At 32.4% G+C, this 27499-nt stretch overlaps 1 long non-coding RNA gene across 2 annotated transcripts; it reads right to left on the bottom strand.

The window, feature by feature from the left end:
• Positions 1-14459: 14459 nt before the first annotated feature.
• LOC123543548 (uncharacterized) lies at positions 14460-27111 on the bottom strand. 2 transcript variants are annotated; one of them, XR_008366786.1, is made up of 4 exons: positions 26978-27111; positions 23871-24073; positions 15845-15974; positions 14460-15609 (listed from the first exon to the last, which is right to left on the bottom strand). It is a non-coding gene; the product is annotated as an uncharacterized LOC123543548 (long non-coding RNA). The 2 variants fall into 2 exon arrangements; XR_008366785.1 differs by having other exon boundaries at positions 26792-27083.
• Positions 27112-27499: the final 388 nt, after the last annotated feature.

Genomic DNA, 27499 nt, shown 5'->3' with positions numbered 1-27499 from the left:
TTTTATACAATATTATTCTCATATTGTAACAATAATTGACACGTTTTCGTATGTTTAAATATTATGTTCATTTGTAATATTTCCGTGTAGTAAATGTATCTTATAATAATAATGATTATATTTGAGGCTTTGTCTGCAGGAGTTTAAACAAAATTCGTGTGTAACTTAGATAAAGCTTTCTTTAAAAATCGAAGTGGAAACGTGGTTTTAGGAGGTAATAAGTAAGGAAGATAAGGAAGTGTTTGATTCGTGAATTTTTGGGATTTTAAGATTATTATTTTTCCATTTAGTAAGAGCATTCGGGTCTGCATTTTCTTTCCGTCACCATTTTTAGCATAGTCGCCAATAGACATTAAAAATTCAGATAAAAACTGTATAATATATGTTAGAAAATTGCCAGTAAAATTTGAATTCATACTTTCCTAGCGTTTTAAAATGCACATTTTAACAGTTCATTTTTATTTTTCGATTTATAATTAGGATTATAAAAATATACCATGGACACTATCAGGTTTATTGTTATTGATTGATAGTACAAATGATGTAAATTTGTCATCTATTAGAATAAATAATGTTCAGACACTTGAAAGAATAGGATGAATTTATAGATGAATTAGGTAACAGAGCTATTTCTATCGAAACACTTTTTGTTTAATATTGTATTAAGCTTGTATTACTAAAATCACTGACGTTATTAAATTACATGAAATGTTATATTTTGCTTAATATAAATACATGGAGGAAAATAGTATATCAAACATCAATTTTTCAAAATTTGTGCTATAATTTATTTTACATTTATGAATAAGTGTGTGCAATGCTTTGAATGAGTTGATAAATTAATTTTCAGCATTTAAGAAAACAGCATTTATTTCCAGATATCTAAAAATATTCTCTCTTGTTTGATGTCGAACGATCTGAAGGCCAGTGCCTTCAATTGTTACATTTGATTATCTAATATTTTTATTATCTATATTCTCTTTGAGAAAATTTGTGATTTTCATGAAACAGCACTGTGTTTTCTCAATTGGTAGCATTTAAGTAAACTTTAAATTAAGCGATTATAGGGTTGCCCCCTTTACCAGCTCGTCATTGTTTTTCAGACATTTGATGATTGAAACTGAGCGGAATTCAGTATATAATGTAAACATGGATAGTGTGTGAATGTTTACTGCTAATGGAAGTGACTTGCTGTTATAACGGAAGTGGGGGTTATTAAACATCAACTGCCCGGTTTAACTTGTTGGTGCTGTCACCGCTTTAATTTTGTATATAATTGCAATTGCATTATTCTAATAATGTATTGGTCAAAATAAAAAGAGGGAGCATTAATACGTTTTATTAAATATCTCAATTTTAAACATTTCCAACTAGACATGGAAAGGAATGTTAGTATATGTCCAATCCCTCGGAAGATTCTTTTAGTTGGTAAATTCTAAAATAGTTTTAGTTTTACGTTATATATTTGTAAATTTCAAGAAAATATTCGTCTAATAACTACGGAAACGCATACTGATCCCCTTATAGTTAAAGTACATACGTATATACAATCTAAAAAGTAGGATCCCTCAGAAGCAACGCCCCATCCACCTTACAAAACGGCAGAATCGATTTGATTGAGTCTGATCATGAGCAGTAATGGAAAATGCAACACTGCCCACGCCCCTGTGCCGGCTCAAGCAGCACTCGAATCTAAATGAATTGAAATCAATCATCCCGAAGGACCAGAAAATATAAACAACCTGAGAGGATAGTCGGGGCGACTTTTTACGGCCGCACACAACACTTAACATCATGATGTGATGTAAATATAATCTGATAAAGTAGATCCCTCGGAATCACCAAGAACATGCAATCAGTGAAAAATTGCGACTCGGTTTGATCGAGTCTGTTCATGAGGCGTAATGGAAAATGCAACACTGCCCACGCCCCAGCACGGCTTAAACAGCATTACAATCTTCGAATCTAAATGAATTGAAATCAATTATCCCAAAGGACCAGAAAATATAACAACGCTGAGATGAAGTCGAGGCGACTTTTACGGCCGCCACGCAGCACCCGCTGATGTGAAGTAAATATAATTTGAAAAGTAGGTCCCTCAGAGGCACCAAGAACAATGCAAACTCGGTTTGATTGAGTCTGTTCATGAACAGTAATGGAAAATGCAACACTGCCCATGCCCCCCTCCCTCAAGCACCGTCTCAAGCAGCATTCAATCTTCAAATCTAAATAAATTAAAATTAATGATTCCGAGGGACCAGAAAATATAACAACACTATTATTTGTTTTACATAATCTTGTATGAAATAATTTTTAAACATGGTGGTTATTATAATGCGAATTTTTAATTAAAGTGATATAAATATTATTAGGATAGTTATTGAAGAAATATATATTACTTCTATAGTTTGAATTTTTAATTTGGGAACTTCCTTAAAAAATATATATTACACACAAGTATATATACCGTTAAAGAAATATTTTGTTTCAGAAATAAAAAAAAAAGACATATCGCGCAACATAAGACTTCAGATGTGGAAGAACATTGTCACAATGGGTCCATCCACGAATTAGTCAATGATTTGTCTTGCAAGTAGAGACCTGACGGGTAAAAATGACACAGTATCTTGTTTTTATTTAGGAAGTGACTAGAGTTCAAGTAACCATTTTTGGGACCCATTCTCCCTTAAAAATGAATTTTGAAAAATTATCCCTCCAACGATATTTTGCAGTTTGTTGCCATTAAACATAATTAAATAAATCTTACACTGGAAAACTGTGTAAACATTAATTATAGTAACCTGTATGTGTGACAGGATAGGCATAAAAAAAACTTTCACAGATAATGATTCGAGAAACTCCTTAGCCCAGTTATCAAATTTCGAATAAGTTAGGGCCCGGATGTGACTTTAACCTTTTTGCAGGTAGGGACATGTACAGATCAGCTCACGCGGAAAACCCATATTCCGTTTTTCCTCGAAGGAAAAATATTGCATAGTGAGGAATTGCTGACAGTACTGCCTAAGTCTGATCGGATTACTGACTTTTATAGTTTTTATTACTTTAGGCGGAATTTCGTCGAGTCACTCCGAGAAATTATACAGGTAACACTATAATGATTTCCCGTATTTTATGGCCACTCCGCGCGACTCCGGGTCTGTAATAAACAATTAAATTGGTCATTTCGAGATGCCGCAAGATGATTTGACGAACGTCGAGGCCAGTATTTTCTTACTTGGACGGATTGTTTTATATAACTAGCTTGTTCTTTTAATTGATTATATGAAACTGTTGTGAATTTTGATATTGAAATAGTTTCTGACCATGCGAATTGGATTAAGAAGTATATTTATGTATAATAAACTAAATCATTTATCATACGAAATTAAACAAACTTTCAAATCACCGCCGTTAAAGAAAAGTGTTTTGTTAAATTTTGATTTTCAAATACTTTCTGACTTTGCGAATTAATTTAGGGAAAAAGGTCGTGTATATTTCTTGCACCCTAAATTAAGAAAAATTTTATAAATAGATACAATTTTAAAATAATTTTTAACCGCTATAAAAGTAAATGTTTAGTGTGATTTTCAAAATTACATGCGAATTAGATTTAGAAAAGTGAAATTTATGTAGAACGGGGACTAAATTATATTATATTTAATTAAACAAATTTCTAAATGAGCGCGTTAAGGGAAAACTTTTTTGTTTATTTTGATTAGGAAATAATTCTGACTTTGCGAATTTTAATTAGAAATAAAGTCATGAAAAATGCACTAAATATGAAGAATTTATAAAATATATAAAACTTTTAAAAAATACGCCCGCTAGAAGAATAAATTGTTAGGTTTTAAGAATTATAAAAGATTTAGCCTGATCTGCATCTCTAAACATTTTGGAAGGTTCAATAGTTATAAAATAATTTCATTCACTTTAAACGTTAACCGTCAAGCAACTGATGGCCAGATTGAGAAGTGAGGTTATTTATTATTCCGTTTTTCCCTAGCAAAGCCAAAGGTGTTTTTACTCTCTCTCTCTCTCTCTCTCTCTCTCTCTCTCTCTCTCTCTCTCTCTCTCTCTCTCTCAATGAAAAGCCCTTGGAAATACTGAATAAATTTTGTATTCACGCTTTTTGCCTGTGAAGGTTAATCTAAAGCATAGGGCATTTTGCTTCAAAGGGATCAACCTCCTTCAGTCTATTAGAGATATTCCTGTCCAAAGTAGATTCAAAAAGCATGTGTTGTCCTTTGAGGCATATTTTTAACTGTTGGAACATTTTAATTCCAACTACTTTTCATTTTTAATAAGTACAGTGCTAGTTTGTTTAATTCAATAATTATTTATTAATTTTTTATCAATAGATAAGTATTTAACATTTTTATTTAATTTATTATTTTCTATTTATTTTTATAAGTGCAGTGCTGGTTTAATTAATCTAATAATTATTTATTACTTTTTTTTATCAATAGTTATTTACATTAAAATAATATTTAATTTTATGACTTTTTAATATACTTTTATCAGTGCTCAAGGAGTAAGTAAGAATCTCACTCTTATCAATATTTTTTTATATTTTCAAAATGTGTAACTTTGTGCAATAACTCTGATCTCTTTCAAGTATAATCATGCATTGTGTTCAAATTCTTATCAGTATTACATATATAAGAATAAATAATTTAAGCTCTCTGTGATAATTACATTCAACTATGCAGATAGTTTATTATAACATGCACTCTGTGTTCATTACATTCATCTATGTAGAATGACGTTTATCATAATTAAAACATAAGTTTCCCATGGTACAGTCACCAATGACAAGGACCACAATGGAAATAATTGAAAAGTCACTTTTCTTTTTTTTGTGTTATCCTTAGCATTGGTGTGCATATCATGGTCCTTAACATGTGTATATTAATATACTATTACTTTTGCTGATATCTGTGCATTTTGTTATTGTCATACTATGTCACTTGTTACCTAAATAAACTTACTTACACATAACCTTAAATAAATACGCGCAGGTCATAAACGAACATGGTTACTCATAATGTAGAAAAGAATATTCTACATAAAATCTACATTTAGGACAGTTTTTTTAAAGTGAATTATTAATTTACCAAACATTTAACACAAGTAAACCCAAATGTGATATTGCATAAAGGTATAAAATTGAGGAAACCACATTTAATGTATTTATATCTCATATATAATAACTGTCAGGTTGGTCAAGGTTTAAATTGTAAAAAGTTATCAAAAAAGGAATTACCTCAGATATATAATCACTATTAAGTAACCGGGCATGCTTTTGAAAAAGAAACGAAAAGATTAGTTTTGTAAACTTCACTGCCTACCTTATGCATATATTTTATCTTACAAAAATCACTGCAACGAAAACAAATATTTTACGAAAGTAACTGAAATACATACAATATGAGACGACTGAAAACATTATCATCGTCAATTCCCTTGTACACAACCGACATTTGAATTATTTGAAATTGACTGGCGACAATCGTATTTTACTATGTAAAATAGAAAGTCTGAAGTATGGGAAACTATATGGGCATATGTGACCGTCTAAAAGAAATGACAACTCGCGCTATTTCCATTTGATTTTGAAAGTTATTTTCATGCCAATATTAATTCTAACGATCTACCTGCTTTGTGACTTCTAACAAATTTTATGAATAAACGCCCCCCTTTTTTTACTGTTTTTTTTACAATTTATGTCAATGAAAAAAAAAAATTTGGGATTGCAAAAAATTTTTATGATTGGGCCCAAACCAAATTGATGTTTTAATCTTGGGGATTTTTGGGCGAGCGAGCGAAAAAATAATAATATTTTGTTTGTTTCAAATCGTCATTTATTGATGCGGCAAAGAGCGAGGGAAAAAAAGTAAATAATCGTTTTGTGTCATTTTTAAAAACACCAAATAAAGTGTATTTCCCCTATATCGTTTGAAAAAGTCAAAACAATTTTAAATTTTTGGGTTTCCCAGAAAAAATTTGTGTAGAAAAAAACCTTATCGGTTGAAGTTCAAAAACAAAAATTTTGGGGAAAAAGACTTTACTGAGATGGGATTGGCGTAAAAGGGTTAGGATTTTTCCGGGGAAAATACATGAAATTTTGAATAGGCAAAAGTTTTTCCTCAGGGGTAAAAGTCACATGGGGCAATTAGTGTCCGGGAATGTTTTCCCATAGGGTACATTCAGGGGATTTTCTTTTTTAGTATACTTAAGTGGACATGAAAAAATTTTTGCCGGGGTTTTTCATTTTTAAAAAAATTTAATTTTTGAGTTGGGGAAACCTGGTTAGAATTTTTAAATTTTTAACAAAATTTCAACATGCGGCCCCCCTTTTTTCTTTGCCCCTGCTCATTTTTGACAAAAACAGAACCACTATTTTCAGTTACCCTTGTATTGACAGTAGAAAATAGGGGCGTTTCCGGGAAAAATTTAAAATAAAAGACTGAAAAGGGACTTTTATTTTTATTTCGTTTTTTTAAAAAAAAAAATAAGGGGGGGGCGCCCCCTTTAAAAATTTAAAAATTAAAAAAACCGCGGGCCAAAATTTACAAGCTAGGTGCGTTTATATTTTGGGAAATTTCCCCCTTTTTTTCTTTCCTTTGTTTGGGGGGCCCAGCGCAAAAAAAATTGGGCCAGGGGGGGGGGTCAAAAAAATTTAAAAAAATTTTTTTTTCATTTCCCGTCAAATTTGCGCGGGAAATCCGACGAACAGATATCAATTTGGTGTGGCCTTACATTAAAGCGGAACAAAGAAAAATTAAAATTAAATTACAGCCCTTTAAAATTTTCAAAAATTGAAAATTTTTTTTCCGGGTAGCAAAAAAAGGCACGCCCTTAAAAAGAAATTTAAGTTTAATATGTCTTTTAGAGTTTTTCTTAGAACTAAGATGGGGTCGTTTTGAAGAAAAAAAGCCAAAAAAGAAGTCCGGCAAAACAGCAAAATTTTTTTCCATCCCTACTTTTTTTCTTTTTTTTTCGCATGGGTTAGGATAAAAAGTTTTTTTAAAAAATTTATGGCATGAAAATTTGAATAATAAGTAACTTTGTATTTAGAAAGGGATTTCAAAGACCCGGCCAGATATCCAGGACCATACCTAGCTTCGTCTGTGAAACCCGTTCTCAAAAACAGTAACCTTTTATTCTTTATTTCTATTGGGGGGGAATTTTTTTTTAAAAGGGCTAAACCCTTTTAAAGGGTCGAAAAACTTTAATGGGGCGGGAATTTTTTTTCTGGACCGCTAAAAAAAAATTTGAAACTTTCCCGGTCTATTTTTTGTCCATAAAGTTTGTCAATATTTTAAATTTTGAAAATTTTCAAAACCTTAATTTTACAAAAATTTGTATATGAAAATGTATTTGATAGTGATACATTACGGTAAATAAGGTTAATTTTTTTTTTGGAAAAAAACGTATCACCAATTTTAATTTATTTCTGCACTTTATCTATGTATTTTTCCAAATTGTTTTGGGAAATTTTAACCCGGGATTGAATATTAGTAATAATTACATCCCTTTTCCCTATATCTATGTATATTCCAAATGTCTTGAGCACTAAATCCAGTCTGAATATTTTAACATATACTCTAACACATAAAAACCCTTTTCTTAAAAAGGGAAAAACCATTTTTCGAGACACTTTTACAAATCACTTTTGATGAAATTGTTGTTGTTTATCATCCCTAAAAGTAAGAAAGTTGTAAATATCTTTAAAAACTTTCCCAAAGTGTTAAATTGGGAAAAAATAATGGGATTCACCCAACTTTGTACTTAAACCAATTTTTCCACAGTTTGAAACTAAAAAAAAAAACTGACGAAAACAGAAAAGTTCAGGAAATTAAGCCGATCACACTATAACATTTTATTTTCTCCCTCAAGGTGTTCATCCGAAAATAATATCTCTTTTCTAATTATGCCCCCTGGATGAAAAACGAAAAACGACAACAAGTATTTTTTTCCCAAGTGCATAGGTTTAACTACTATCTCGAAGAAAAACAATCCCTTTAAAATTATTAAAAAAAAAAGATATTGATGCATATCAACATATTTTCCGACTTATTCCCGGGACTTCCATCTTCATTTAATTTTAAAGTAACCTACTATCAGAAATCCCTCGGGGTTTTTACCTGACGAAGCACCCCCTCTTGAAAAACTATGAAAAACCAAAACCCCTTTCCCCTTTCCCCCAGTATTTTACAAATTTCCAGGGGGATTTTCTCCCCGTTCTTGAATAAAAAGCTAATATTTTCCAAAACGTGGTGAGATCTGCAGCAGAAATTTTAATCGAATTTTTTTCCCCAAAGATCCCGGACACGGCTTACTAAGTACTTTTTGTTCCTTGTTCTAGCAATACGTATTTTAGCACATTAACTTTGCTGATCAGTGTTACTCTTTTTGATACTGATACTCATATGATTTTCGTGAAAAGTAATACGTTTCATTTGCAAAGAAACTAAGTCAAACATCAAAACCCAAGCACACATGTAGTACGAATTTCATATATCTTTAAGATTTCAGCCGTCATTAACTTTAGCACAAAAGGGCAACAAAGCAATGTAACCTTTTTTTACAGTTACTGTTGTTTCGAAAACCCTTTGATCTAAAAAATATTCTTCTGGGTTCCCCTCAAACCCATCATCCAATAAAAAGTGACCCGTTTTTTATTCACTTTCTAAGGTTTACTTAAAAATCAATACAATACAGTTTAAACTCAGGTGGGTGGTGATAGCACTTCTCTCCTCTACACCGAACGGGGCCAAATTTTCCAATACAATGACATAATATTAAAAAAAACGGTAATACCCGCCCCTGAATCAAACCCCTTTCCTCTGGGCCGTACCAAAGAATAATCAATAACATAATAACAAAATACACAGTAAAACCCCGGGGGGAAAACAATCTCCCCCAATTTTCCCCCGTATCGTACCAAAAACAAAACCAAAAAAATAACCTAATTAATTATAAAACAGTTTAAACCCCCCGTGGTGATAGCAACCCCTCTCCTTGGCCTACCAGAGGAAAATACAAAAATTCCCTACTTTAAAAAACCCCCCTCCCCTGACCCTTTCTAGGCTTTAAATCAATACCGGAAAACCCAATATGAAAGTATAGTAACCCCCTTTTGGGGATACTACTTTTTCCTGGGCCCGGGATAGAGACCCAAAACAAATAAATACCCAAAACAAAAAACAAATAAATCCAGGTGGAATATTACCAGCCCCTTTGACCTTTCCAGAGATATACAATGGGCATAATAACAATATACCACATTAATGTAAAACCCGACTTTTTGATATACCCCCCTTCCCCTGACCGGAAACAGAGACTTTACTAATAACATAACAATTTCCACAATTTAAACCCTATGATTTAGCATTAAACCCCTTTTTGACCCGTAGCAAAATTAAAAAATGACCAATTTAAAGTAATAAAAAAAATAACATCAGTTTTTTGCTTTTACTCTGCCTGGGCAAAATTAAAAGAGACTAACTGATCAATGTAAAAAAAAATAAAAACAGTTTAAACCCCCCAACCCGGGGGGTGGTACGCCACTCTCCCCTAAATCTGGCCAAAATTTCCAGAGACAAAACTAATTATATAAAAAAAAAAATAAACCAAAAGTAATCCCCAGGGTGATAGCAACAATTTTGCTCTGGCTAGTTCCCGGAATATACTAAGTACAAAAAAAAAAACAAAAAGCCCGTAATCTCCAGTTGTAACAGTAAAACCCCTCTACTTTGGCTAAAAATTTTTTTTGGGGAAATTTGACTAAAAAAATTTCAGTAAACCCCAGTAGTAAAAGCCCCCACTCTTCTTTGGGTGTTCAGAGGGGAAAAAATAATGATAACATAAAAAAAATAAAGAATAATCCCCCGTGGTAATAGCACTATCTTCTCTGGCCAAATTTTTGTTCCCGAGGGCTAACTAATTAATAAAACAATAAACCAATAATCCCCAGTGGTTTTTAGCACCACTCTACTTGGGTAGTTCCACAGAAATTTACTTATTACATAAAACCCTACCCCTTCGTAAAACCCCGTGGTAATACATACTCACTATGGCTATTTTGGGGACTATTTTCTAATTACAAAAAAAAAAAATAAACAAAAAGTAATCCCCAAGTTGTAATTTGTTCCATCTACTTGGCAGTTCCGAGACTTTTACAATTACATAAAAAAAAAATTAAAACCCCAGTAATCCCCAGTGGGGGAAAAGCACCCCTCTTAAATATGGCCCAGTTAAGAGACTATAATTATTACAAAAAAAAAAAAAACAAAAAGAATTTCAAACAAATTTACACCACAGTAATTTCCCCGTGGTGATAGCACCAATTAAATTTTGGCTAGTTCCAGAGTTTTTACGATTTCAAAAAAAAAACAAAAAGGGAACTGTAATTTTCCCAAATCGTAATCACCACTCACCCCTGGCTAGTTCCAGAGAAAAAACTAATTACACCAAAAACAAAAATCACAGTAATACCAATTTTTTAAAAAGCACCATCTACTTGGCTATTTTCCCGGGGACTATACAAAAATTTCATAAAAACAAAAAACCAAGGGAATCTCAAATTGTAATAGCACCCCTTACCCCCGGGTAGTTCCCAAAACCCATTAATTAAATTTCAAAAAAATAATACGTAAGCCCCCTGGTGATAGTACCTCTCTCTTGGGTAGTTCCCCGAGCTATACTAATTTTCAAAAAAAAAGCAAAAAAGCAACACAATCCCCAAATTTAACAGCACCATTACTTGGCTAGTTCCAGAGACATAAAAAATTACATAAAAACAAAAAAACCACATAAACTCAAAATTTTTAAAAACACCCCCTCTACTTTTAAAATTCCCGAGAATATACTTTTAAAACAAAAAAACCCAATAAGGGAAAAAATCCCAAATTTTAATAGCACCCCCTGTAATTGGGTATTTTAAGGGGCCCTTTTAAGGGGAAAAAAATTAAATAAAACAATAAACTACGTTTTTTTCCCGGGGGAGAATTTTCCCCCCCTTTGGCCATTCCAGAGACTTTTCCCCAATTACAAAAAAAAAAATAACCCCCCAAATTTAATTTCCCATTGGGGTTTTTAAAACCACCCCCCTCTGTAGTTCCAAAAATTTATTTTAAAATAAAAAATAAACCCCAAAAAAAAACCCAAATGGTTAAAGCAAACCCTTTCCCCTTTTTTCCCGTAGCAGGGGAAAAAAACAATTATATAAAAAAAGAAAATAATTTATGGGAATAGGGGCCACTCCCCTTGGGGGCCCTTTCCCAAAACTTTTCTTAAATTTAAAAAACAATAAACCCCAGTAAAACCCCAGGGTGGAAAACCCACTCTTCTCTTTGGCAGTTCCAGAGCCTAAATAATTTTAAAAAAAAAATAAACCCCAGTAATCCCCAAATGGTGGTAGGCCCCCCCCCTTGGCCCGTTCCAAGATTTTTACTAATTTTAAAAAAAAATTTTTAACCACAGTAAACCCCCGTTGGGGAAAAGACCCCCTCTAACCCCCTTTGGATGTTTGGGGAATTAAAAAATTAAAACAATAAAAAAGAATAAACCCTTTGGTGTTTTAATATTTTAAAAACCCTAAAAAAAAAGGAGGGGATTCCCCGTGTAAAAGCACCACTCTTCCCCCCTGGCCAAATTCCGGTTTCCCGAGACTAAAAATTTAATTTTCATAAAACAATTTAAAAAACCGTTAAACCCCAGTGGGGAAAAGCAACAAATCAAAATTGGCTAGTTTTCCCAGAAATTTTATTTCAAAAAAAACCCTTCCACAAATTAAAAAAACCCCCGGGTATAGCCACTTTTCTTGGCTAGTTCCAAAAGGCTTTACTAATTACAAAAAAAAAAATAACAACGTTAAACCCAAGGGTTTTTTTAGAAACCCCTCTACCCGGGTGTTCCCGAGACTATACTAATTACATAAAAACAAAAACCACAGTAATCCCCCTGGAAAGCCCACTCTACTTGGCTAGTTCCGAACATCCCTTTTTACAAAAAAAAAAAAATTCCAAAAAAAACCAAAAGTAAAACCCCCTGGTAAAAGACCCCTTTTAATTTTCAGGTCCAGGATTTTATTTTACAAAAAAAACAATTTAACCAAAAGTAATTCCCCCCTGGGGTTTGAACCCCTTCTCTAGGTATTTTCCCGAGACTAAACAATTTAAAAAAACAAAAAACCCCAAGGAAAAAACCCCCCTTTTTTAATTGGACCACTTTTCCTTTTGGCCCTTTTTCCAGAAACTATTTAAAATTTTTCATAAAAAAAAAACCAAGTAATCCCAAAAAGGGGGAAAACACCCTCTACCCTGGCTAGTTCCAAACTTTTAATTACAAAAAAAAAAATAAGTTTAACCCCGTTTAGGCCCCCTCTACTCTTGGGTTTTTCCAGAACATACTAATTAAAAAAAAAATAAACCAAAAGAACCCAAATTGGGGAAGCACCACTCTCCTGGTATTCCCGGAAAACTATACAAATTTAAAAAAAACAATAAAAACAAGATTAAATTTGGAATAACCCAACCCTTTCTCTGGATTTGTTTCCGGAAAACATACTAATTACAAAAAACCAAAAAAACCAAAGTAAACCCAAAAAGGGGAAAAGCACCACCCTTTCTCTGGCAAATTTCCAAAAATTTTACCCAATTTAAAAAAAAACAAAAAAACACGGGAAGCCCGTGGGTTGCCCCAAAAAACACCCAAAACTTTGGCCAGTTTTTAAAAGACTACCCCAATTTAAAAAAACAAAAAACCAAATAATTTCCCCGGGTAAACACCACTCTTCTCTGGCCAGTTCCAGAGACTATATTAATTTAAAAAAAACAAAAAACCCCAGTAAACCCCAAATGGGGAAAGCACCACTTTACTGGCTAGTTCCAGGTTTTTAATAAAAAAAAAAAAAACAAAACAATAAATTTCCCCGTGGGAAAGACCCCTCCCCTTTGGCCGTTCCGAAACTATCTTATTACTTAAAAAAATAAAACCCCAAAAATCCCCAAAGGGAAAACACCATTACTCTGGCTAGTTTCCCGAGCCCATCTTTTAAAAAAAAAATAAAAACCCCAAAAAAATCCCCCGTGGGGGTTTGCCCCTTAAATCTGGCCCGTTTTTAGAATTAATTGTAAATTTTAAAAAAACAATAAAACCACATTTTTTCCCCCCTTGGGGAAAGCAAACTTCCCCTTCCGTACAACCCAAAAACTAAATTTTAAAAAAATTAAAAAAATAAACCCAAAACCCAAAAATAAACCAAGGAGTGATAACACCAAATTTTTGTTCCCCCTTGCCATTCCAAGACATCCCAATTACATAAAAAAAATTTTAAAAAAAGTAACCCCAAGTGGTGTGCACCACTCTACTCTGGCCTTTTCCAGAAAATTTTTACTAATACATAAAAAAAAAATAAACCCCAGTAAACCCCAAGGTGAATTCCCCAAAAATTTTTTCTGGGGTTCCAAGGCTTTACTTTAAAAACAAAAAAAATAACCAAAAAGTAATCCCCAAATTTTAATAGGCCCCCTCTCCCCCGGTAGTTCCAGAGGCCTTAATTTAAAAAATAAACAAACCACAGTAAACCCCAGTGGTTAAAAGACCATTTCCTGGCCCTTTTGAGCTTTATAAAAAAAAAAAACAATAAAACCACAGTAAACCCCCTGGTAAAAACATGTAATCTGGGATTTCCCGAGACAAAAACTTATTTAAATAAAAGCAAAAAAACCCGAGTAAACCCCTTTGGGGATAGACCCCCCCTCCCCGGGCCCCCAGAAAAAACTATAATTTTACATAAAAAAATTTAAAACCCCAGAAATCCCCCGTGGTGATAGCAAAACTCTTTCTGTTCCGGAAATTAAATTATAAAAAAAAAAAACAATAAAAAACAGTAAATTTCCCCGAAGGCCCACTCTCCCGCCCGTTCCCGAGACTTACTAAATTTTAAAAAAAAAATTTAAAAACCTAAAAACCCATGTTTTGGTTTTAGGGACCAACTTTCTTTCCCCTAACCCAAAAAACTATTTCTTAAAAAAAATGAAACAATAAAAAAAGTAAACCCGTGGGTTGGGGGAAAACTCTCCCCCTGGTAGCCCGAGACTTTTACAAAATTTCAAATTTTTTAAAAAATAAAAACCCTAATTCCCCCGTGGTAAAAGCCAACTCTCCCTTACCCAGAAAATTATACCAATTTCTAATAAAAAATAAAACTTAAACCCAAGTTGCAACACCAATCTACCTTTTGGGCCCCCAAACAAAAATAAACCCGTAAAATAAACAATAAAACCCAAAATAATCCCCATGGTTTTTTACACCCCCCTTTTTTCTTGGCAGCCCGGACAATTTACTTTTAAAAAAAATAACAAAACTGTAACCCCAGTGGGGATAGGGACCACTTGACTGGCCCCGGCCCGAAAAAAAAACTTAAAAAAAAAAAAAACAATTAACCAAAGTAATCCCCAGTGGTGAAAACAAGACCCTAGTAGGAAAACAAATATCACGGATTTACGCCGGTTTATGATGCTCCAAACCTCAAATGCAATCCCAAGCTTGGTCCAGATTACATGAAAGTGTTCTCACAGGGTGAATCCCATGAAGACAAATATGTAAAATAAACATGCTCGAGTTCTTATGAAATACGCACATACGGAATCATACGTTCCCTTGTGGAATATAAGACTTTTCTAATTTATGTAACAATGTAATAGTAATGCAAATTTACGCTAAGGCTGATGGGTTTTATATTTAATGACATCTCAAATTGGGCATGCTTCTTTTTCAGTAAAACGTAAATATGTATTTATATTCAATTTTGTGTATTAGCTGGGTTGCAAGTATATTTCCAAACTTAAAATACTAAATTGTATAGTTGAATAAAAATGACAAATGTCTTAGCTTTAAAATGAACAGGCTATTGTTATTCCATACCCTGTATTCATAAATGCACACATTGACTGATTTAACATACCAGGGGGAAAATAGTGGGCTTTATCGTTTAAGTTTAATGTAAGCAGGGAAACAATGAACAGCTTAATCAATTTGAAATTTGAAGCCCCGTAACAAATCAATATAGAATGTGATCTAGTTAGTTACGCTCTAGAGCATGTAAAAATCTCCTGAAACCCATTTTACGAACAAAAAAAAATGAAAGGTTTATTTACAAGCAAACATGTAAGAAATATTTAAAGTAAATGTCACTTTTACATTAGCTGAAATGATATTTTCTGTAGTTTTTGCACAGTTTGCTAACACATTTTGTTTTAAAACATTATCAAGAGTTCTCAAACATTTGTTTTGGACAAAGAAAATTCATTAAGGTTATCCCACTGTTCACCCGTTACACGTATTAAAAATAAATACATTCCTTTATTATAACAGAAACGATCAAAACGTTTAAAAGAGCAACAAACAACCTGAACTATGTGAAATCGTGTGCACCATTACGATTTGTATTGTAACTGACTTTACTTCCATAATAATACCATCTAAGTGCCAGCATTCACTTCCAAATTTCACAGTAGAGAACAACAACAATAACCTGCTACTCCCATGCTTGTCTTCGTCTTGTAACTTACTGATGTTTTCCGATCGTTTTCATTTTTCCTGAAATGAAGATGATTTATGTTGAAACTAAGCAATTTAAAATAAAATTCCAGTATGCACTAACATCAATGAAAATTGTTTTAGCCACTTTAATTTCCACTTTGTACTATTTCTCCTTCGTATAAATTCTGGTTGAAAACGTGATATTCAAAACTTGTAGTTTCGGATAAAACACTTATTCAAATAACTGTCTAAGTCTTTACATATTGTGATAATTTCTTGCTTGATCTTTTACCTCCAGTCGGTTCTTGGTGCAGAATCCATGTGGTTCTTGAAGTTTGCCCTTTAGGAAAGGAATAGGCTGTTGTTTTTTTCTTTTAAAATAGCATCTGTATATCTTCGGATTGGTAACAGCTGAAGCATTTCTGAAAATAATTTTAAGAATATGGATCATGTTAGTATCTTACACTTTTTTAAAACACATAGTTTACAACAAATGGGCACACAATCAATCAATGTGTTAGGACTTATCTAGCTTGAGAATCCTCTGCAAATATATTAAAAATCTTTCTAATTCAGCATTCTAATTTACATAGAGAATAGCATACATCTCTGATCCATGAGTAAAAAATAAAAGTTGTAGCATATATTTTCATAGTATTTTTTCTCCTGCCAGACAAGAAAATGTACATTTAATAAAGTACTCCCTAAATATTAACATTTTTAGTATTTGATAATTCCATGTTTTATCATTATTCGTACATTTTGTTGCGTTACACACAATACAGAGACACTAAAGTAATGTTTTTCATCCAATTTATTAACTGTATGCCTTCGGAGTTATACAAATCAGGTTACAAAATATTCATTCTTGTTTGTTGTAAATATGATTTTTCAATTTCATAACAGGGTGTTTCATAATATCTGCCCTTATTCAAAAGAGCTGTAGTTTCTGCCAACATCAGCATACAAATAATTTGAAGACATATTCACATAGAGGACGAAACAAATTTTCATTTAACATATAGGCTATATCCGCTTCATAGATATAAGAATATCTTTTCTCCTCGGCATTTTATCACACACAATTATTCTGCTTTGACATGATGTAATATTTTTAAAATATATATACGAAATGTTCAGATTTTAAGTTGGATGGTTTGCATGAATAAAAATATTTTTGTTAATCTATTCTAATTCAATATACATTGAAATGAAATACACAAAGACAACTAAATGATGAAGAATTATCAATGGTGTATATTGCATTGTGTCTTATAGCGTAAACACTCCGTTTTCAAAACATATTTAGAATTCCACGCTATAATGAGACAAAAAATTAAACATATATTTTAAGTAAATCTAAGTTTGTTAATACGTGCACACATCCGTTGTGCAGCACTGACGGATCTAAGATAACTTTAAATTTATCAATCAAAATTTATCATGAAAATAAATATATATATATTTAATCTTGATCATGTCACAATATTACAGACTGTAAAATAAATTAACACTTTTTTCTTCTTTATATAGTATTTTGTTGAAGGTGCGATTTAATATGGTGTATTTTCATATTTTCAGTTTGAAATAGTGTGTTAAAGGGGTTACCCCATTTATTTTCCCCGTCGACGGCGTGATAGGGGTCGGGGAGCCGCCTATCAGCCTTACAATAAATAAATCGTCCTGGTCCTTTTAAAAACGGTAGTCTTTAAATAAATAAATTTATGGAGATTTAAGAATTCACTAACAAATTTCAAAATTTGAAACATTTAGCCTTAACATAGGTTACGCATGCTTGAATGTTTTCAGGTCAAATGTGATGAGTTAAATAGATAATATTAAATGGGTACATGGATCCTTTTCTTGCTTCCTTTTGTAATATCACTGACATAAGAGTTATGTTTTAAAAGATGATCTGGCCCCGTGTTCACAAAACATTTTCAGACTCAACTGAGTTTGATAATGAAACTTAGGTTAGGTGCACCATAAACCGGTTTAAACTCCCCAGTGGTGGTTTTGCCACTGACCGTTCCAAGGCGGTGCCCCACTGTGTTCCTATATTTGTTTGTTTTGTCCTTTGGTGTTTCATTTTCTGTGTTGTGTGCGAGGGTTGTTCGTGTGTGTCTTTGGGGAGGCTGCGTGTTTTGAACGTGGCTTTCCCTGTTGGATATTCTTCCTTGTTTTTTAATTTCTCATTTATATCGAAATAACATGTTTAAAACTAAGTTTTAAGTTTATAACTATTTCAAAGTGATTATTCGTTATTGATGGTCAATCTCATTTGAAATTTAACCTTGAGGTTTTGGTAAAATTGATATTAAAATTTCAAACTCAAACTCAGCTGAGACCGAAAAATGTTATGTGAAGACGGCTACTGGTGTTTATTTCAAACCACTGACCGTTCCAAGGCGGTGCCCCACTGTGTTCCTGTATTTGTTTGTTTGTCCTTTTGTGTTTCATTTTATGTGTTGTGTGCGAGGGTTGTTCGTGTGTGTCTTTGGGAAGGCTGCGTGTTTTGAACGTGGCTTTCCTTGTTGGATATTCTTCCTTGTTTTTTATGTTATTCAATTTTAGTGTTAAAGTTTAATATCTGAGATTGAAATTTTAAGATTTTAATTTTAATATCTAAATTTTAAGAGTTCATTATTAAATTTTACTTTTACGGGGCAGATGCTAAATACGAAAAAATAACATGAAACATGGTTTTAAATTTGTTGTATTGTGTTAGAGCTCAACTGAGCACTTCCATTCCTCCGGGTGTGCTTTTAGGGTAATAACTGATTGTCGTCATTCAAAGTCAATCATTTGGTTCGTGAACTTCTCTTCGAACAGTTTAAGCAGAGGATTACTTGTCTGATGTTCTTCATGATTAGTAAATCGTTCGTCTTTAGTTTTGGATAGGAGATAAATGGTCATTATGAATTTGCAGATCAGAAAATCCTTAAAACTAGAATCCTTGAACTTTGTACGGATGTTGATGAATATCAATACAGGACCTCTATCTATTTTGGTAGAGAAATGTCACTCGAAACATCAAATTGTCTGACAAAATACAAGACATGGTTAGACCTAGCACATTCTAACTTTTAGAGACGTTTGTCATAATCATATGATGTAAATGATTGGGTATAAGATTAATAATTAAGATCACTGGATCTTGTACGACAAATTTTCTGCCGGTTAGCTAAGAGGCATTTAACTTCGTGGGTAAGCTCATTATGAGTTCATTTCAAGCTAACCCCTAAATATTTCATGGTTAAAAGACCATAGGTCAACATCAAGTTGATTTTTAACAGCAAAACCTATTTTCAGCAATCACACAGACTGTAGAATTATTAATCCTAGAGTCTTCATATGTTTGAAGAGGTTCGCCACGACCATTAGATGATCCTTATTAATGTTAGGGCTTAAGTGAGAATTTCACTTTAAATAACACCACAAGCTATTTCCAGTTGACTTAATATCACCAAAATATCACCAAAAAGGCATAAGTCTGAACAAACGAAAACGGTTAAAATGTAATTAAACACGTTTGATGTTACCAATAATTGTGCCATAACTGTTAAAATGGGCATATTTCGGAACCATGTTCTCAACTAAAAGACAACTTAAAGGGAATTCCTATAGTTTTTTATACGCATCTTTCTGCGCAGCCGACACTTTCTATGGAAAACTGAACTGAAGTCAACATTTGTTGAAACATGTTACAGACAATCTTAAATATGATGAATCTTGAATGAAATAACATTTTTGATAAGTTTTATCAGTAATCAAATGTTGATACTGGTTTATGTTGTATTGACAAGTATCATGCCTGACAGGTATCTTGCTATTTTTGTGGTTGTGTTTTCACATCGCATTTTAGTACAAAGACAGTGTTGTTCATATAATGTAAGATAATTGACTTAGTACTGATAAGACAGTATCACCTTTCAGATTATTTAGTATTCAATTATAGAAAGAATTAAGAATTTTTAAAACTTTTTTTTAACTTTTAGTAGACATACATGTCATCAATTTGGCCAGGTTCGCGCCATTTCCGTCCGAACAGGTGTTGTATTCTAGCGGCCTTAACATAAAATTTAGCCTGGTGACCCATACATTTTAGCCATTTTTATGCTCACAATACAATTATCTATACACAAGAAAAACATGAAAAAATTCTATGAAAGAGTTTTTTCAAAATTAAAAAAGAATATTCTTCATTATGGGTATTTTTCATTGAAAAAAGTTCACAAAAGTAAATATGAAACAACATTTCTTTTTCATTTGTACCCATTATTGTAAGGATATAGTATTACAAATATGACTATGATATCAAATAAGTGTATAATAAAATCTGTAAAAAGAAAAAAAAACCGTATTGTGCTGTCTTGATGTATATTTTGGTTGGTATTTATAAAAAAGCAGAAATCTTCCTATCATATATGTGAATTTAAAAATATTCTATGAAAGGAAAAAAACTGTAGGAATTCTCTTTAAGTATGCATATAGGTGATTTTCTATTTAAATAACACTATTAACTTTGCATATTTTTTGTATAAGTATATGCAGAAACACAGAACATAATACCGTAAACTCGTACTTTCCAAATATTCTTGCTAACAATATTTTTGGTATTTTTCCAAATTTACTATCCCCACATCATAAAACAAAACCTTTAAAGTCCAAAATCTAACTTTAGCTACTTAATATTTAATTTTCGGCGAATGATTACAAAACTAACCGTCTAGATTATCACCTGAGCAATTTATATTATTACAAATCAAATATACAGATTTTATTCCTAGACTGTCATAAATATTTCATCTAATTCTAATGTTTTACCAGTATGTGGCATTTGGAATGTTAGCCAAATGGTTGAAAGTGTCTGCATATTTATTTTGGCATGGTGTAAACGTCTTTGCAAATTTTAACATTTTGGAAATTGGCCTTGGTTTCGTTTATTAATTGTTCTGTGGCATAAGCATTTCTGTTTAAAGTACAAGCTTCTATATATTTCTGTGGTCGTACATTGTGTGAAAATCAATGCGGTAAAGCTCTGATTGAATCATATCTGTTACACAAACCGCATGTATTTCACGTTGTCCTAGAGCACACACGTCCTTCAATCCAGTTTTTTTTCCAATCCAGTATCCCTACCAACGTTATACCTGTTGGTTTTATGGTAATTTTCCATACAGGAAACTGTCCTACTGTCCTGAAAAATTGTTGTAGAATGTGTGTGTTTACATTTTCTCTTCCGCGGTCTGTGCGCCATACTCTGGTGACAATCCTATGACTTGAAACCCTTTCAAGGTAATATATACTTGCTGTCGTCTTCAGATTCTAGTAGAACCAACAACATTATGATAAGATGATAAGAAAATTTTCTTCATGTAAGCTTATACGCTTTTCTGCATTGGATACCTTTTTAAGCTCTTTCAGCAACTTCACACCATCTTTCTATTCACTTTAAAATAATAATAATCTGATAGACGCTGTCACATGCTTCTGTATCCTAAGTTTTATATGGTTAACTGTTATTCTTTCTCGGTATTTTTCCGCATGGTCTAATGTAGTATATGTGACTTAGCTTTGGCTGAAGTTGCTTAACTGACGAAGATCTTAACTGATGTTAATCAGGCAAAGTAGAAGTTAAACTCTTTCTGTATACTTCAAGCAATAATAAAATTAACCTGTGATCAGTTCCAGTCTTGTGTTTCCGTTCTCTTGCTGAACTGGCGACAGTAAAACTTCTTACAAGAGAGTCAATTTAAATAAATGGTCCAAGTCGATGGTATAAATGAACTAGTTTGTAAATATCCCTTACAGTTGCCTCTAAAGCGCCAATTCATGTAACTTCCTTTTGATTGCACTTCAATTATTAAATCAATCATTTATTTTCACAATGGGCAAGATTTAGATGCTCGGTCATCCTAGACACTAGTTGTATTACAACACATTATTTCCATTATAACTTTTAAGAGTAATTATGAGTAGTAATTGTTTTCTGAGAAAGTGATTTTAACTTCATGTGTTAGTGTATAATCACACACACACACAATTAGTTCAAAATACGTAAATACCAAAACTGAATTGAATATGAATTGACTTAATGTGTGATATTGCATAAAATTAAGTTTGAAGAAAAATAATTTTTCATAAAAGATACTTTTTCTAGGCAATTTATTTTCTTTCTTTTTTCCAAAATGCTGCTGGTTTAATATAGTTTTTGTTCGTTAAAGTAAGCAGCTTTATTTTTTACTTAGATGGTAAAAACATATTGCATATAATTTTAAGATATAACACAGAGACTGATGCTGATTTCAGCAACTTTAGAACGTTTCAATGCGGTCAAATCAATTAGCTCATAACATTTCACAATGCAAGACAATCTGACTTTTTACATTAATCTCTTTTTCATTAATCAGCATGAAATTGTTCAAAGTGAAAATAATGTTGATTTATAGTGATTTTGATATTTCCACTTTTCTTCTTCTTCACAAGATTATAAAAAGTCAACATTCATATACTACATGTATGGTATACAGATACCATTATAATAATTGTTTATTTATTATTTATCACTATTTATTATTGTATATCTGTCAGTATAGTGTATCAATATTTGAAAATAGTGGTTTTCAAATGCAATGAAGATCCTGGATTGCATGCCACAAATCTTGATGTTTTCATGTATTTTCTTTCTTTTCGTTTTGTATTTATTGGTACTTATACCAATGTCATTGAACTGTGTCTTTTTTCTAAAATATCAGCAAACGAAACTTAATCTTGTATCATGACATGGAAAAGTAATAAATGCTTTTAGACAAGTGAATGAAGAAATGGTTCCATTTGTGGCAGATCTATTAAAAACGAAATTACACCGAAATTGTAGACTTTGTTTTCTGAAATTGCGGGTGTTCTAATTTTAGCATAAACTATTTGTGACAGTGTATATGCACTATGTCTCTATTGCAAATGATACGAAGGAATGTAAGCACCCTCAACGTACCGTCTACATCAAATGATATTTACATTTAGTATCGTTATGCTATTCTCTGTGATACTTGGTTCTTACTATATCCTGACAATAAGTGCTTGTGAAACGTGGTTCCTGTTATATACTGACACATACCTGCCTTATACCGTGTTTATAACTGTCAAGCATCAACGAATGACTGACTTAAGGTCAAGAAGGCATAATGCAGCGTCATTTAGAGGAATGCCGAACATAATGCTTGACTTCGCCACGTCTCTGTGTTCCAAACTAGCGGTAAGCAGGTTGTATGCTAAATATTCATTTTTTTTCAGTCATAATTAAACAATAAAATATCTAATTGTAGTTCATAAAAGGAGTAAATGTAACTACTGTCTACTTAAAAATATCTTCGTATTCTTATTCTATTTCATCAAAGCTAGAATGAACGCTTTCAAGCAAAAAAGAAAAACAATCTATTAGATCTCTGATTAAAGTAAAAATATTGCTGATATTTTGTCAGCATTTGACCTATTCATAAATAACCTTCCACCATTTTTATCAGTATGTGCGAATTCTTATAAAATTTTAATAACGTGAATATTATAGCTGGATATAGCCGCTAAATTGCAGTCATTTTCAACTTTAGATTGAAAGAAAACCGGGTGATATGAATGAACTGAAGTATGAAATATGAAAATTCGGTGCCGTTTCCAAACTTTTACGCAAAAATTTAGAATCCAGGCCTCCTGAAACATGACCGCTCAGTCTGTTTTATAACGGCACTATCACAAAAAAAGAAAACAGAGGGAAAACGGTATAGATTATATTTGAGTGTTTTTTTTTTTTGTTTCATACATAAAATAATTCAAGCATATCTTTTAACGCGGGACAAAAGCTATTGCGTCCGGCTACAAGTTGTTTCAACATCGACAGGTTCAGCCATTCCCACAACATAAACTTTCATCTTTTTAAATGAGCATCAAATTTAAACCATGGATAACAAAAATATGCGATTCAGATTTTAATAATTCCAGTCTTGAAACTTCAAATACAACTGACCCTGTGAAAATAGTCTCTTGTCTAATTCACTCGGTCAAAAATTACTCCCAACTCTCATGTCGGACCGAATGACACACTGGTTTGAGCGTTCGCCTCATAGTTTGTCGCCCGGTTAGGCCGCTCTATCCATGACTAATATTTTCAATGGGACAGTTGTAAGTTACTATAATGGAAAAAGAGTGTGTGCTTGTAAAAAATGTTGACTAAAACAGACGTAAAACCGTCAAAACGACATGAAGTTAACCTCAGACGTTCAAAATGTATGGGCATGAAATAAAAAAGTAATTGCACTTACGCATTTGATAACCATTTAGTTGGGTTTTACGCCGTTTCTCACCAGCTTCCAATTATGTCACGGCGGTCTGCTTACGAAATCTGTCTTTACGAGTTTATAACGTATAGTTTCTAGCTAGCAGGCACTCTCCGTAACAAATTGACAACTTTCCAACTTCATGGAGGGCTGTAGCTCGTCGGTCTCAAACTAACATGTCCGGATTCCTGAAAAAGATGTATTAACAAATAAGAAAAGTTATTTAAAAATGCAACAAGCCATAAAATAATGGCTACGAATAAATCCTACAAACATACAATTTATGCTTCTGAGAAATCTACCCTCACCTACTTTCTTTTGGTTGAAAAACGCAGGGAAAAACATATAACGTTTTAATTGTGTTTAAACTGTCCAATTTCCATAGCATCGTAGACAAGGAATTTTATAATTTTATTTAATTCATAAACATTTCAGGAACATTGTCAGAAAATTAAAACCATCTATGGAGGAGAGAACAGCGGTAAAATGTTTAATAAAAATGTAACATTTATTCATTATGTTTTTTGTTTTTTTAAATGCATTCAAATTTACAAGTGTGACAATAAAAGTCGCAAAGAGATCGGAAAATGGCTAACAAAATTTTGAATTGTATTTATGTTACTTTTTTGATTATTTCATTTTCCTTAAAATACAAACAGTTCTTTCTGAAATTTTGATGCACAAAATCGGCGCATGAAAAGGGTGGTAGCGGGGTTGGGGAGGGGGGTGGCTTTTAGACAATACAGCGAAAACGAAGTCGAAAACCCCCGTATGTTGTTCGCTCATTTTACAGTAATATTAATTCATATGATCATTTTAGTTGTTTTGTTTTTTGTTTGTTTCTTTAATATATGGGACAGTTTTTACATACTACTCAGTCATTCTGTTCGGAAACAATAATTTCGTAGAAAGATTTTGGCATGATTTTTGCATAAAGTAAACATTCCTTCGGCGAGTAGTCGGAGACATGTTTGAATATTACATTACCGTATAGGTTTCATCGGGCCTGTTATATTAAATGAAAAATACAAAAGTATATATTTTTTAATTGAATGGACGCCTCGAAACTAAATTAATCGCCGTAAAAATGCAACGTTACAGCTATTTATGGCTGGCTCAAACGTAATTTGAGTAAAAAAAGTGTGCATTGACCTTTTTAATAATTGTACATCAGGTTAAGATCAGCTTTAACTATTATTCAAACACGATATCAAGGATGCAACTTGTTTTTGAAATCCCCGGTCATTACGCCTTCCTTACCTTAAGAGCTACCACATATAACAGGTGATCACAATATCCCGTTGACTCATATGAACCATCACATTTATTGACTTATGCTTGAAACTTTTTTAAGTGATCATGTACATTGTAATAATATTATAAAAAGCATTTGTTTTCGCAACGGCAATGAATATTCATCATAATATGTTTGAAAAATGCCAACTTTAAACAAAAATATGCAGCTGTATTAAACGCCGTCGCTTGTTAAAAGGTTTCTGATGATTTTAATATGAACCGCGCCATGGGAAAACAAACATAGTACGTTTGCGACTAGTATGGATCCATGCTGTTCGCTTTCAAAGCCTATTGCAATTGAGATACCGTTAGCGAACAGCGTGAATCCTGACCAGAGTGTGCGGATGCACAGGCTTGTCTGGATCCATGCTGGTCGCAAACGCACTATGTTGGTTTTCTTATGGCGCGGCTCATATCACAAACGATATTGTGTTTGTAACAACCTAATTAATAAACGGAAAGGAAATTAAAGGTTAAAATAAGAAAAAATATAGGAAATGAAAAAAATTATTTCGGACTTCACACGAAATGAATGACAAACAGGCGCACTTCATATATTTGCCTTTCGTATACTGTCGTTTATTTCGCTTTAACTCCGAGAAACAAGTCATTTCTTAAGCATATCCATACATTCATTTCAGACTGTGTTTTGGAAGACAAATTCCTTGTTAATAGGAGTTGATTTTGCGGTATAAAAATGTCAAATTTTACAAAGCATGCATATTTTGCTTAATTTTTTAATTTAAATATGTGATCTTGTTAGCTACATTTGTATTGCTGGCCATAACATATTTTTTCGTTATATTTTCATGTTAGTTATGCTCAGTCATAAAATAAAAAGGTGTATATCTTAAGCAAGATTATTTTATTCTTTATTTTTTAACTAAGAGTTTAATTGAAGACACAATCATATTTTGCTTTAGCATACGTAACATTGCGTGAGAGGCACCGAATCGAATTAGGAAAGTTGCACAGATGAAAAAATAAAGTAAAAGAAGGTATACGTTAGCGTGTATAATCATTAAACTTCACAAGCAATTTCTCTAACCAAAATTATTTTTATTCTTCTCTTACTGTTTGCAATTGAATAGCGCTGATTTAATCAACTTTCCTAATAATTATGTTTTACGTATTATTTTTTCAGTAACAAAATACAATGACTTAGCATAATCTCACACGAGTAAGAGCCGTACATTCAAGGCGATCTTATTGCTTGAAACTCTGACCATTACCCTTAAATAATAAAACTTGTTTCTTTCATAGGACACCTAGCTAAATACGATACGGCATTGACGGATGCCTCATTTAGTGACTATATCTTTAATTGTTGGCAGACTGTTGGCAACCTTAATAGCTATCCTTCGAGTGTCTCTTAATCTGCTATTACTTTTCTGGTATTTTTCTCAACATTTTAAAAATGATGAGTTATATAATATATTTAATCGCAGTATACTGAGTGGCTTATAAGTGCATTCATCTACGCCATTTATTCAAGAAGCCAGTTTGTAGGTGATTTTGTTGGTCTATCCGTAAAACGTAATCGCCATTTTTTCAGGATTATAAAGTAAAGTGTATAATCTTAGAAGATAAGGGAACATCAAAATACTCACAAATCGTTATTATTCCTTTACTGTGTATACTTCAAATTAAATTGAATATTAAATCCAATTTGAATATTTTTCTTACTCTCGTTACGATTAATTCCAAAAGCACAACCACTTTTTGAACTTTTATAAATTGCTATAAAATCGAAAATAAAGTTGTATATTCCATGTAATAATTAGAATAACACATACCCATATATATTGTCATTTGCAATTACATTTTACTTCATGATTTTAATACACGTAAAACACTGAAACATTTCAAAAACGCATCTCCCATTTCGAACTTCATTAGCTCAAAAACATCTGGTGAATAATTTCTTTTGTATTGCGTGTCAATCAATATACACAATTGGATATACTATTGTCTTAACATCGATTTACTCTTTCTCAGGAATGAAAAGACAATATCAAGTTTAAGCTTACATGAGGGACATAAAATATATTTTACTCTTCAGTTCAAACTTTAAAATATATGTGAACACAACTCCATGTTTCCATATACATATAATATTTATACAAGCTACGAAATCATTTAACTGTGACCTTATCTTGACCCTGACATTGATTATTTTTATTAATGCTGTCGTGTTACTCTGAAAAATGGAGGGTAATCAAAGTGAAGAATGATGCACAATTGACGTTTTGCATACTTGTACACTGCACTGTACTCTGCTCCAACCTTGTTCTAAAATTACGAGACCATGTAAATAA

The sequence above is a fragment of the Mercenaria mercenaria genome, chromosome 1 (genome assembly GCF_021730395.1).
Source record: "Mercenaria mercenaria strain notata chromosome 1, MADL_Memer_1, whole genome shotgun sequence".
Lineage (NCBI taxonomy): Eukaryota > Metazoa > Mollusca > Bivalvia > Venerida > Veneridae > Mercenaria > Mercenaria mercenaria.
This window is presented reverse-complemented; position numbering and strand designations above follow the sequence as displayed.